The sequence below is a fragment of the Phodopus roborovskii genome, unplaced genomic scaffold (genome assembly GCF_943737965.1).
Source record: "Phodopus roborovskii unplaced genomic scaffold, PHOROB, whole genome shotgun sequence".
NCBI classification, from domain to species: Eukaryota; Metazoa; Chordata; class Mammalia; order Rodentia; family Cricetidae; genus Phodopus; species Phodopus roborovskii.
In genome coordinates, this window is record NW_026125540.1 from 2,471,233 (window position 1) to 2,484,428 (window position 13,196).

The following is a 13,196-nucleotide window of genomic DNA, read 5'->3' on the forward strand; positions in this document are numbered from 1 at the left end:
AATAGAAACAGAAGGTTCATTGCCAAACTCTTTTTATGAGGCCACAATAACCTTGGTACCCAAGCCTCACAAAGACACAACTAAGAAAGAAATCTACAGACCATTATCCCTGATGAACATCAATGCAAAAATACTCAATAAAATACTGGCGAATTGAATTCAAGTATACATAAGAGAAATCATCCACCATGAGCAAGTAGGCTTCATCCCTGGATTGCAGAGATGGTTTAACATACAGAAATCTATATGATCCACCATATAAACAAACTGAAAAAGAAAAACGATATGATTATCTCCCTAGGTGCTGAAAATACTTCGATAAAATTCAACACCCTTTCATGATAAAGGTCTTGGAGAGGTAAGAGATAACAGAAACATACCTAAACATAATAAGAGCAATATACAGCAAACCAACTGCCAACATCAAAGTGAATGGAGAGAAACTTAAGTCAATTCCTCTAAAATCAGGAACAAGACAAGGCTCATCTCTCTTCCCAAATCTCTTCAATATCGTACTTGAAGTTCTAGCTAATGCTATAAGACAACAAAAGGAGGGCACGTGTATCCAATTGGAAAGGAAGAAGTCAAAATGTCTTAATGTCAAAATGTCGTTTACATAAGCGACCCAATAAACTCTAAAAAGGAAATCCTACAGGTGATAAACTCCTTCAGCAAACAAGCAGGACACAAGATAAATTCAAAACATTCAGTAGCCCTACTTTTTTCATACCAAAAAGAGACAGAGAAATAAATCAGAGAAACATCACCCTTTACAATAGCCACAAGCAACATAAAGTATTTTGGGATAACGCTTACCAAACAAGTAAAAGACATATATAATAAGAACTTTGTTGCTCTATAGATAGAAAGTAAAGAAGATACCATAAAATGAAAAGATCTCCCATGTTACAGATTCAATGCAATCCCCATTAAAATCCCACCACAATACTTTACTGATATTGAAAGGATAATAATCAACTTTATATGGAAAAACAAAAGACCCAGGATAGCCAAAACAACCTGTAACGAGTACGGTTTTTTCACCCACCGCCTGGTCTTGTCCTGCCACTGCGCCAGCCCCAATTAACACACAGAGACTCTGTATTTGATATTAAGCTGTTGGCCAGGTATTAATTTCTTATTGGCTAGCTCTGTCTTAATTATTAACCCATTTCTATGTATTTCCACATGGTCTTACCGAGAGCGGAGGAATGGTGATTCTGTTCTCTCCAGGCCCTCCATCTTGACTCCTCCTTCCTCTTCCTCTTTCCTCCTTGTCTCCTAGTCCCACTTATTTTGCTTTCCTATTGGCAAACAGTGCTTTATTCATTAACCAGTATGAGAAACATATATACATAATGGCATCTCCCAACATCTACTCTTTTCTATCTAAATAAAAAGAAGGGTTTTAACCTTAACATAGCAAAATACATTATACAACAGTTATCAAGTAACAATCACAGTTAACAATATTTAGTCCATTAACATTTAGCAAGATTTGAAGAAAATATTCTATCATCTATTCTTTGTGTGTCTAATGTCTAAGTAACTTATCTTTAATCCTAACTAATGAAAACTATAACCATAACTATCTGTCTTCAACTCCTTCAAAGACCACAGAAGGATAATATATAAGCTCTAAAAATGACAGAGGCAACTCACTGCCTGGTCACCCGAAGTTCTTTTGTAATCTTCCATCTTCAGCCCATAGGCCATAGTGTGTCTGGCAGACTCTTCAGCAAAGCAGGAAATTTTAAACTGTCTTCTTGTATTGGCAGTTTGTCGGTCACTTTTCTCTGTGTCCTGCAGAATGTCTGGCAGACTCTTCCATGAAGCAGGACCATTGTAGCAATCTCCATCTTGAATCAGCAGTCACTTTTCGGTGGGTCCTGCATATCCATTTTATACAGCATAAAGTCAAACAGTCCAGACAAGAGCAGTATCTTGTTCAAATGGCTAGTCTTGACATATTGGAGGTAAACTTCATAACAAGTTTCTTCATTGTCCATCTTCCTTTCTGGTGCAGGTGGTATTGCCAAGAGCAATTATGTCTCACTGTCACGAAAAAACCTAAACCATTTTAAATGCCATATTCTGTAGGTCTTTGAAAGATTTGAAGAATTCCTATCTATCTTAAATACATCTCTGTGTATCTTTAAAAACATAACTAAACTCTAAGCTTTGACTATCATAGGTAATTATCTATAATCTGTACTACATTATACATTACATTTCTAAATGAGATATACAAACACAATACTTAAATAAGAGGAGAAATATACACATCACAACATTGACCTTAAATTGTATCAATAAATGAATATCCATTCCAAAGCAAAGTATGCATATCTATACCATAATCCCCTTTTTACCTTTAAAAGGAGATTGGTTGTTGTCATTAACCATTTAAAACCAAGCCCACTTAAATGAAAACAAACATTTATAAACAATATTTGGGAATTTGGGCAAAGTCCTTTCCAAACTACTTCCTGCTAATAGGGGTTGCTGTCATGGGGGAATCCTAAGAAGATTCAGAAATCTTTGTTGTAGTCTGCAAGGCTGCTTTGTTCAAGCTGTTTTGAATGTTGAATCACCTGGTACTCTGTTTCAGGGTGTCTGGCTTGCTCAAACCACATTAGTCTGGAAGGAATCCACAGCTTTTCATTTTCTGTGGAAACAAAAATAGAAATCCTTTTCTCCAGTAACTTGTCCTTGAACTTATTTTTTGGACTCAAAGCATTTTTAAAATATATAAATTGAATTAATTCACCAGCATTTGTTTTAACAGTTGTTTCCTCAGCAGTCAAACAATACAAAGATGATATAATACCATACAGTAACCAGATTCTCTCTGAGCTTTTCATCTTTATGTGGCTTTTTTATTACTCTGTTTCTTTTACTTCTATTGTTTCACTTTTTTGAGACAGGGTTTCTCTGTGTAACTCTTATCTGTCCTGGAATTCACTCAGCATACCAGGTTTACTTTGAAATCACAAGAGATTTGCTTGCCTCTTTCTCCCAAGTGCTGGGATTAAAGGTGTGTGCCACCACACCCAGCTCCTCTCTGTCTTTTTAAAACCATTTTTTCCTAAGCCTACGCATTTTTTAAAACACACTGTAAAACTTTAGAGGTTTTTCTTCATGTGAATCTGTCTTTACTGTAAATCTTTATCTTTTTCTGGCCACAAGTCTTTTTTCTGGTAAACAACAACATTGCTAAAATGAAAGTCTTTATTGTTTCTGCCACAGTTAATAAAAGATGGTGGCAGCTATTTTACCACCAGCACTGAAAGTTGTGCTCGCTGCCTTGGTCTGCATGCTGCCAGCTTGGAGATGTGGTCACTGCCATTGCCATCTCTCATACACACCAATAAATTGTTAGCAGTTTCTTAAAAGCCATGCGGTTTTTTGCCCCTTATGCTGAGTCAGGAACCTTCCCTTAAAGGAGCCACACGGATATCTGTTTGTCTCTCACAAAGCAGAGTTCAACCAAGAAAAGTATTGCTACCAAGAAACCTTGCTTATCTCTGTTCTTTTGTTTTTAAAACCCTTTTTTAACCATTTGTTAAATTTTAAGTGGAAGTTCTTATTAGCCACGTGGGCACCATTTGTAAGGCAATAAAAGAACTTTAGGAGGTATTACCATTCTTTAGTTTAAGCTCTACTACAGAGCTATAGATCTGAAAACAGCCTGATATTGGCATAAAAATAGATAGGTAGACCCATGGAATTGAATTGAAAATCCTGATATTAACCCACACACCTATGAACACCTGATTTTTGATAAAACAGCTAAAATTATACAATGGGGCAAGGAAAGCATCTTTAACAAATGGTGCTGGCACAATTGGATGAGGGTGTGTAGAAGATTGCAGACAGACCCATGTCTGTCGCCATGCACAAAACTCAAGTCCAACTGGATCAAAGACCTCAACATCAATTCATCCACATTGAACCTCTTTGAAGAGAAAGTAGGAGGTATCCTTGAACAAAATGTTATAGGAGACTGCTTCCTGAACATAACTCCACGGGCACAGGCCCTGAGAGCAATAATTAATACATGGGACCTTTTCTAACTTGGAAGCTTCTGTAAGGCAAAGGACACAGTTGAAAAGACCAAACAGCAGCCCACTGACAGGGAATATTTGTTCATCAACCCTATATCTCACAAAGGGCTGATCTCCAAAATATACAAAGAACTCAAGAAACTAGTCAACAAAACAGCAAATAACCCCATTAAAAAATGGGGTACAGAACTGAAGAAAGAATTCTTAATAGAGGAAATCAAAAAGGCTGAAAGACACTTAAGAAAGTGCTCCATATCCTTAGCTGTCAGGGAAATGCAAATCAAAACTTTGAGATACCCACTTACTCCTGCCAGAATGGCTAAAATTAGAAACACCAATGATGACTCATGCTGGAGATGATGTGTAGAAAGGGGAACAGTCCTCCACTGCTGGTGAGGTGCAAACTCGTTCAGCCATTTTGGAGATCTGTATGGCAGTTCCTTAGGAAAATGGGAATTAGTTTACCAAAGGACCCGGCAATTCCCCTCTTAGGCATATACACAAAGGATTCACATCCATGCAACAAAGACATCTGTTCAATTATGTTCATAGCAGCACTGTTTGTATTAGCAAGAACCTGGAAGCAACCTAGATGCCCCTCAATTGAAGAATGGATAATGAAGATGTGGCACTGATTGGAACTAGAACCCAGATGCAGATGGAGAGGACAAGACCAGGCAGCAGAAACACATAGAGATAGCTGAGTTGAGAAAAGGAGGAGCTAATGGGCCCCCCCATACTGATAGCTGGGAAGCCACCATGGGACTGACTCAGGCCCCCCTGAATATGGGTCTCAGCCAGAAGGACTGATCAGCCTAAGGGACTTCAGACAGTGGAGCCAGGATGTATCCCTGGTGCACAAAAGGACCTTGTTAACACATCCCCCATGGAGGGATAACTGCCTTAACCTATAGACAGTAGAGAAGCCCTAGTCCACATGACCCCACCTGGGTGGCAATCCCCTACATATGGAATTGGGTTGGGGAGATCGGAGGGGAGGGTGGTTAGGGTGCATGTGAGAGGGCAATGAGGGTAAAAGTGAGAGAGAGAGGGAGGGAAGGAGGGGGAAGGTTTTGAGGGAGGAAGGGAGGAAGGGGGGAACTGGGATCGACATATAAAATAATAAATTATAAAAAAAAAATTAGGTGACTGCATAAGCCAGTGGTGTAGAGTTTTCTGGAGCTCTGGGTACAGGTGGTTGTGAGCCATCTGATGTAGGTTCTGGGAACTGAACTTGAGACTTCTGCAAGAGTAGCAAATGCTCTTAATTGCTGAGCCCACCATTCAGGCCCCTTACACATTCTTCTCTCCAGCTAGGTTTGTGTGTGTTATTTTCTGTTCCTCCTTTTTTTTTTTTTTTTTTTTTTTTTTTTTTTTGATAAAATACTGTGACAGAAGAAACTTAAGGGAGAAAGTTCCCGTGGCTCTCAGTTCTGGGTGCAGGCAGCTGTGGTGGGAGAGTAAAGTCAGAATGAGCTTGAAGCCATCAGGTCACATGACACCCACAATTAGAAGGCAGAAAACATTGTGCCTGATGCTACCCAGTAAACTTCTTCCATTTACAGATCCTGGTGAGGGAACAGTGGAACCACAGTGAGCTGATCCTCCTACCCGAATTAATTCAATTAAAATAATCACCACTCACTAGGGGCTGTTTTGCAATTGCTGCTCCTCCAGAGGACCTGGGTTCAATTCCTGGCTCCAACCAGTGGTATCCTACTCTAGTCGCAGAGGGCTGTTGCCATCTCCTGGCCTTTATGGGCACTGCATACACCTGGTGCCTGTATACATATAAGATTAAAAAAAAAAAAATAACTACTCTCCCACAACTCACAACTTCACCTAGACAATCCTTCACAAGTGCACCCATGGATTTTTTTCCTAGGTAATTCTAGCTCTAGCCAAATTGGCTATTAACACTATCACTGAATGTCTCCTAGCTCATAGTCAGAGCAATCCTCCTGCTGCAACTTCCCAGATGCTGTGTTGAAAGTGCTTGCCGTCATACTCAATTCTCTCCAACAGAATTTGCTAAGAACAAACCTTCTGGACAAGGTGTGGCACAGCACAAGATGAAGGGCCCTCACTTCACACAAACTAGGGAAGGAGAAAGTATCAAACAAGCAGAGGTTTTCCTTGGGATAGAGACAGAGAAAAAGAGAAAGGAACTGTGATGGTGTCAAATGTGACTCAGGTGGTGTGACAACAAGGTGGGAATTCTATAAACAAGGAGGTCTGAGGTGTTTCCCAAAAGAAACAGCCTTTAAGCTCAGATCTGAGGCTATGATAGGTCTTTCCATGAGGATTAATCCTTCATGAGGGCTCAGGGAAGAAATGAGGAAGGGAGAGGAGAAAAAAAATAATTTTATATAATATGTACAAAAAGATAAATTAGTATTTCTTCCTGTGTGTTTTTTTCTATACTTTTTTTTATTATTTTATATAACCAAGTCCATTTAAATGACAACAAATATTTATAGATAATATTTGGGAATTTGGGCGTGGTTCTTTCCAAACTACTTCCTGCTGGTAAGGGGCGCTGTCATGGGGAATTCAAAGAAGATTCAGAAATCCTGGTTGTAGTCTGTAAGGCTGCTTTATCCAGCTGTTTTGAATGTAGGATCACCTAGTACTCTGTTTCAGGCAGTCTGGCTTGATCAAACCACATTAGTCTGGAAGGAATCCACAGCTTTTCATTTTGTGTGGAAACAAAAGTAGAAATCCTTTCCCCCAATAACTTGTCCTTGAACTTAAATTTTGGAGTCAAAGCATTTTTTTTAATTTAATTTATTATTTTACATGTTGATCCCAGTTAACTCTCCTCACTCTCTCCCTCCCAACCTCCCTCACTCTCTCTTTCCTTCTCTCCCTTTACCCTCTCTGCCCTCTCACATGCACTGAAACCACCCTCCCATCCCCCACCCCAATTCCATATGTAGGGGAATGTCATCAAGTAGGGGTCATGTAGGTCTGGCAGGTCATGTAAAATAGGGACTAGGGCTTCTTTCCTGTCTCTAGATTAAGGTAGTTATCCATCCATGGGGGATGTGTTCTCAAAGTCCTTTTGTGCTCCAAGGATACATCCTGGCTCCACTCTCTGAAGTCTCTTAGACTGCTCAGTCCTTCTGGCTGAGACCCATATTCAGGGGGGCCTGAGTCAGTCCCATGGTGCCTTCCCAGCTATCAGTCTGTTGGCCTCTTAGCTCCTCCTTGTTCAGGTCAGCGGTCTCTATGTGTTTATGCCGCCTGGTCTTGTCCTCTCCCTCTGCATCTGAGTTCTACTTTGACTCAGTATTTATGTATGGGTGTTTGCTTCTGTTTCCAACAGGCATTAGTTGAGGGCTCCATGGATATGTTATTTGTTGTCCTCACTCTCCAGGAAGGGCATTTATGTTAGCTTTTCCAGGCAAGCTCAATTTGTTAGTTGGGAGCAGTCTTGTAGTTCTCTAGACCTATCTTTGTGTTCAGTTTTATCTCCAAACCAATATTGGCTCCCTATTTTATGTTCTCTCTCTGTCTCTCTCTCTTTCTTGTCTTCTATTCCTAACCAGGCTAAATCTTCCTGGTTACACATGTTTTCCTTTCCTCCCCGTCTTTTTCTCTTACTTCTCTCTCCATTTACTGCCCATGAGCTCTGGGGGACTTATCCCTTACCAGTTCTGTGAGGGACTTTATATGAATCTCTTAGAATACAACTTGTATCCTAGTTCCTCTGGTGGTGTGAATTATAGTCTGGTGATCCTTTGATCTACATCTAAAATCCATATATGAGTGAGTACATACTGTGTTCCTCTTTTTGTGACTTGGTTACCTAATTCAGGATGGTTGCTTCAAGTGCCATCCACGTGCCTGCGTATTTTAAGATACCATTATTTTTTTTTTTTTTCTGCAGAGTAGTATTCTGTTGTGTAGATGTGCCACATCTTCAGCACCATTTGTTGAAGATGCTGTCCTCGCCCCATTGTATAATTTTAGCTGTTTTCAAAAATCAGGTGTTCATTGGTGTGTGGGTTAATATCAGGATTTTCAATTCGATTCCATTGGTCTACTGTCTATTTCTATGCCAATACCAGGCTGTTTTCAGAACTATAGCTCAGTAGAAGAGCTTAAGTCAGGAATGGTGATGCATCCAGAAGTTCTTTTATTGTATAAGGTTGTTTTTTTTTTATCCTGGGTCTTTTGTTTTTCCATATAAAGTTGATTATTATCCTTTCAAGTTTGGTGTAGAATTGTGGTGGGATTTTAATTGGGTTTGTATTGAATCTGCAGATTGCTTTTGGCAAGATTGCCATTTTTACTATGCTTATCCTACCTTTTCAATAGCATGGGACATCTTTCCATTTTCTGGTATCTTCATTAATTTCTTTCTTTAGAGCCACAAAGTTCTTTTTATATAGGTCTTTTACTTGTTTGGTAAGTGTTACACCAAGATACTTTATGTTGATTGTGGCTATTGTAAAGGGTGATGTTTCTCTGATTTCTTTCTCTGTCTCTTTGTCATCTTAAAAATGTAGGGCTACTGATTTTTTTGAGTTTATCTTGTATCCTGCTAGTTTGCTGAAGGTATTTATCAGCTGTAGGAGTTCCCTCGTAGAGTTTATTTGGTCACTTATACACTATCATATCATCTACAAATAGAGACATTTTGACTTCCTCCTTTCCAATTTGGATCCCTTGATCTCATTTTGTTGTCTAAAGCATTAGCTAGAACTTCTAGAATGATATTGAAGAGATATGGAGAGAGAGGGCAGCCTTGTCTTGTTTTGATTTTAGATGAATTGGCTTAAGGTTCTCTCCATTCAGTTATATTGCTCTTATTATGTTTAGGTATGTTCCTGTTATCCCTGACCTATCCAAGACCTTTATCATGAAAGGGTGGTGAATTTTGTCAAAGGCTTTTTCTGCATCTAGGGAGATAATCATGTGGTTTTTCTTTTTCAGTTTGTTTATATGGTGGATTACTTTGACAGATTTTCTTATGTTAAACCATCCCTGCATTCCAGGGATGAAGCCTACTTGGTCATGTTGGATGATTTCTCTGATGTATTCTTGAATTCGGTTTGCCAGTATTTTATTGAGTATTTTTGCATTGATGTTCATCAGCGATATTGATCTTTAGTTTTCTTTCTTATTTGTGTCTTTGTGAGGCTTGGGTACCAAGGTTAGTTTGGCCTCATAAAAAGAGTTTGGCAATGAACCTTCTGTTTCTGTCTTGTGGCACAGTTTGAGAAGTAGTGGTATTAGTTCTTCCTTGAATGTCTGGTAGAATTTTGCATTGAATCCATCTGGTCCTTGACTTGTTTTGGTTGGAAGGCTTTGATGACTGCTTCTATTTCATTGCAGGTTATAGATCAGTTTAAGTCATTTTTCTGCTCTTGATTTAATTTTGGTAAGTGATAGTTATCCAGAAATTTGTCCATTTCCTTTGAATTTTCAATTTTTGTGGAATACAGATTTTCAAAGTATGACCTGAATATTGTCTGGATTTCCTTTGTGTCCGTTGTTATGTTCCCATTAGCATTTCTGATTTTGTTAATTTGCATTTTCTCTCTGTGCTTTTTTGTTAATTTGAATAAAGGTTTGTCTATCTTGTTGATTTTCTCAAAAAACCAATTCTTCGTTACATTGATTTTTTTTTTGTATTGTTTTCCTGGTTTCTATTTTGTTGATTTCAGCCCTCAAGTTGATTATTTCCTGGTGTTTACTCCTACTGGGTGAATTTGCTTCTCTCTGTTCTAAGGCTTTTAATTGTACTGTTAATTCTCTTATGTGACTATCCTCTGTTTTCTTCATATGGGCTCTTAGGTCAATGAACTTCCTTCCTAGCACTGCTTTCAAGGTGTCCCATAAGTTTGGATATGTTGTGTCCTCATTCTCTTTGAATATTAGAAAGTCCTTAATTTTTCTTAATTTCTTCTTTAACCCAGGAGTGGTGCAATTGCACATTGTTCAGTTTCCATGATTTTGCAGGTTTTCTGCTATTTCTGTTGTTGTTGAATTCCAATTTTAAAGCATGGAGGTCCGATAAGATACAGGTGACTATTCCTATTCTCTTGTATCTGTTGAGGTTTGTTATGTCACCTAATAAGTGGTCGATTTTAGAGAAGGTTCCATGTAGAGCAGAGAAGAATGCATATTCTTTTGTCTTTGGATGGAGTGTTCTATAGATGTCTGTTGACCCCAGCTGAGACATAACTTCTGTTAATTCTTTTGTTTCTTTGTTGAGTTTCTGATTTGTGTTCCTGTCTAAAGTTGAGAGTGGTGTATTGAAGTCTCCCACTATTAATGTGTGAGGTTTTATGTGATCTTTGTGTTTTAGTAGTGTTTCTTTTAGTAATGTGGGTGACTTTGTATTAGGGGCATAGATGTTCAGAACTGAGACTTTGTGTTGATGGATTTCTCCTGTGATGAATATGAAATGACCGTCTTCATCTCTTTTGACTAATTTTGGTTTGAAGTCTAACTTTTTAGATATTATTATAGTTACACCTGCTTGCTTCTCATTTCCATTTGATTGGAAAATCTTTTCCCAACCTTTTACCCTGAGGTAATTTCTATCTTTGAAGCTTAGATGTGTTTCTTGTATGCAGCTGAAGGATGTATTCTGTCTTTGTATCCATTCTGTTAGCCTCTGTCTTTCTATAGGTGAGTTAAGTCCTTTAATGTTGAGGGTGAGTTAGGACCATTGATTGTTGATGCCTGTTTGATTTAGGTTTGTTGTTGGCAGTGGTATTGTGAATATATTAGTTCTGCTTTACCATTGGTTTGTGGTGTAGTTGGATTATCTGTTGCCTACATTTTTTGTGGGCGTAGTTACCTTCCTTGGGTTGGAGTTTTCCTTCCAATACTTTCTGTAGGGCTGGATTTGTAGATATGTAATGAGAAAATCTGGTTGTGTCATTAAATATCTTGTTTTCTCCATCTATAGTTATTGAGAGTTTTGCTGGATATAGTAGCCTAGGCTGGCATCCGTGTTCTTTAATATTTTTAGAACATCTATCCAGGACCTTCTGGCCTTGAGGGTTTCCATGGAGAAATCAGGTGTAATTTTGATAGGTCTGCCTTTATATGTTACCTGTTTTTTTTTTTTTTCCTTAACTGCTCTTAATATTATTTCTTCATTCTGTATACTAGGTGTTTGGATTATTATATGTCTAGGGGTCTTTTTTCTTTGGTCCAGCCTAAATGGGGTTCGGTATGCTTTTTGTACGTTCATGGGCATGTCCTTCTTCAGATTGTGAAAGTTTTCTTCGATGATTATGTTGAATATATTTTTGGCATCTTTGAGCTGGGTTTCTTCATCTTCCTCAATGCCTGTTATTCTTAGGGTTGGTCTTTTCATGGTTTCCCACATTTCCTGGATGTTTTGTGTTAAATATTTGTTGGATTTATAATTTTTTTTGTCGATGAATCTATTTCTTCTAATTTATCTTCTGCGCCTGAGATTCTCTCTTCCATCTCTTGAATTCTATTGGTTATGCTTGTGTCTGTAGTTGCCTATTTTTTGCCCAGTTTTTCTATTTGCAGCATTGCTTCAGTTTGTGTTGCCTTTATTTTCTCTATTTCATTTTTCAAGTCTTGGAAAATTTCCTTCACCTGCTTCATTTCTTTTTCTTGGCTTTCTGTACTTTCCTTAAGGAATTTGTTCATTTCTTCCACTTTTTTGTTTGTTTTTTCCTCCATTTCTTTAAGGGATTTTTTCACATCTTCTTTGAGGGCCTCTATCATTTGTGTGATGGTGATTTTTAATTCGTTCCCTTCTGCTTGTTCTGCTTTGTTGTTGTGTTCCATTCTAGTTGGTGTAGATTCCCTAGATTCTGGTGGTGTCATGCTTGTCTTTCTGTTGTTAGGTCTTTTCTTGTATTGCCTTCTTCCCTTAGGTTCTTTTAGTATATGTTGGTGGGGTCTCCCCCTCTCTCTATGGTACTTCCCTGGTGGGCTTATGTGGGTCTGAGATTCAATATTTGTAGTTCTGTGTGGTCCAAGCTCTCTAGGAGTTTTCTCTGCAGACAGGGTCCCAGGGATAGTGTCAAGGATGAGGATCCAGTAGAAGATGCCAGAAGGTACTCACGTTGGTCCTGCAAAGATAGGCAGATCTCTAGGAGGGGCCTGGGACTCCAGCAGAGGACTGGAGGTGGGGTCAGAGACCAAGCAGATGGAAATAATGCATGGTCCCGTGTGGATAGGCAGGTCTCCTTTGTTCAGAGTTGCTCCGAGAAGTCTCTGAAGTAGGGTGGACTGTTGGCTCCACCCTCTGTCCCAGTGCTCAACCAGAGGGGCAGGACCATGGGTAGGGTAGGGGACAGGATAGGGGGGGCAGGCTCATGGTGGCAATGGATGGGGGTTTATCCCAGCTCCAAGGGTACTCTAGATGTGGATAGGAGACAGGAGCAGCAGGATCAGGGTCCAACCCAGGGAGTTCAGGCAGGGGAGGGGAGGAAGAGGTTGTAGGGGACAGACAGCCCTGATTGGGCCCAGACTCACCTCTGGCCAATAGCTGGCAGAATAGGACAAGGACTGAGCTGAAACTTGCAAAGGTTTTGCTGGATAGTAGGAGCTCACTGGAAACTGGAACTCTCCAGTTGAGGCCTCTTTCTTTGGCAGAGGCCTGGATTTGTGTGGTCAAGGGTCTTTCCTGCAGGAACTCAGAGTGCACCTGCAGATATAGGTGGATCTCTGGGAAGGGCCGGGACTCCAGCAGAGGACTGGAGGCGGGGTCAGAGACCAAGCCGGTGGAAATTACAGGTGGTCCCGTGTGGATAGTCAGGTCTCCTCTGTTCAGAGTTGCTCTGAGAAGTCTCCGAAGTAGGGTGGACTGTTGGCTCCACCCTCTGTCCCAGTGCTCAACCAGAGTGGCAGGGCCATGTGTAGGGTAGGGCACAGGGTGGGGGGGGCAGGCTTGCGGTGGGGATGGGTGGGGGTGTATCAGAGCTCCAAGGGTGCTCTCAGTGGGGACAGGAGACAGGAGCAGCAGGATCAGGGGCTAACCCAGCTAGTGTGGTTTTTTTTCATTGCACAAACAAGTCACATCCTTTTCAATTACGGAATACAATTGTTTGTATATAGTACTCTTAAATCAGTGTTTTGAAAATGACTTAACTTTTGGCCACAATGATGTCTTCTTTTTTG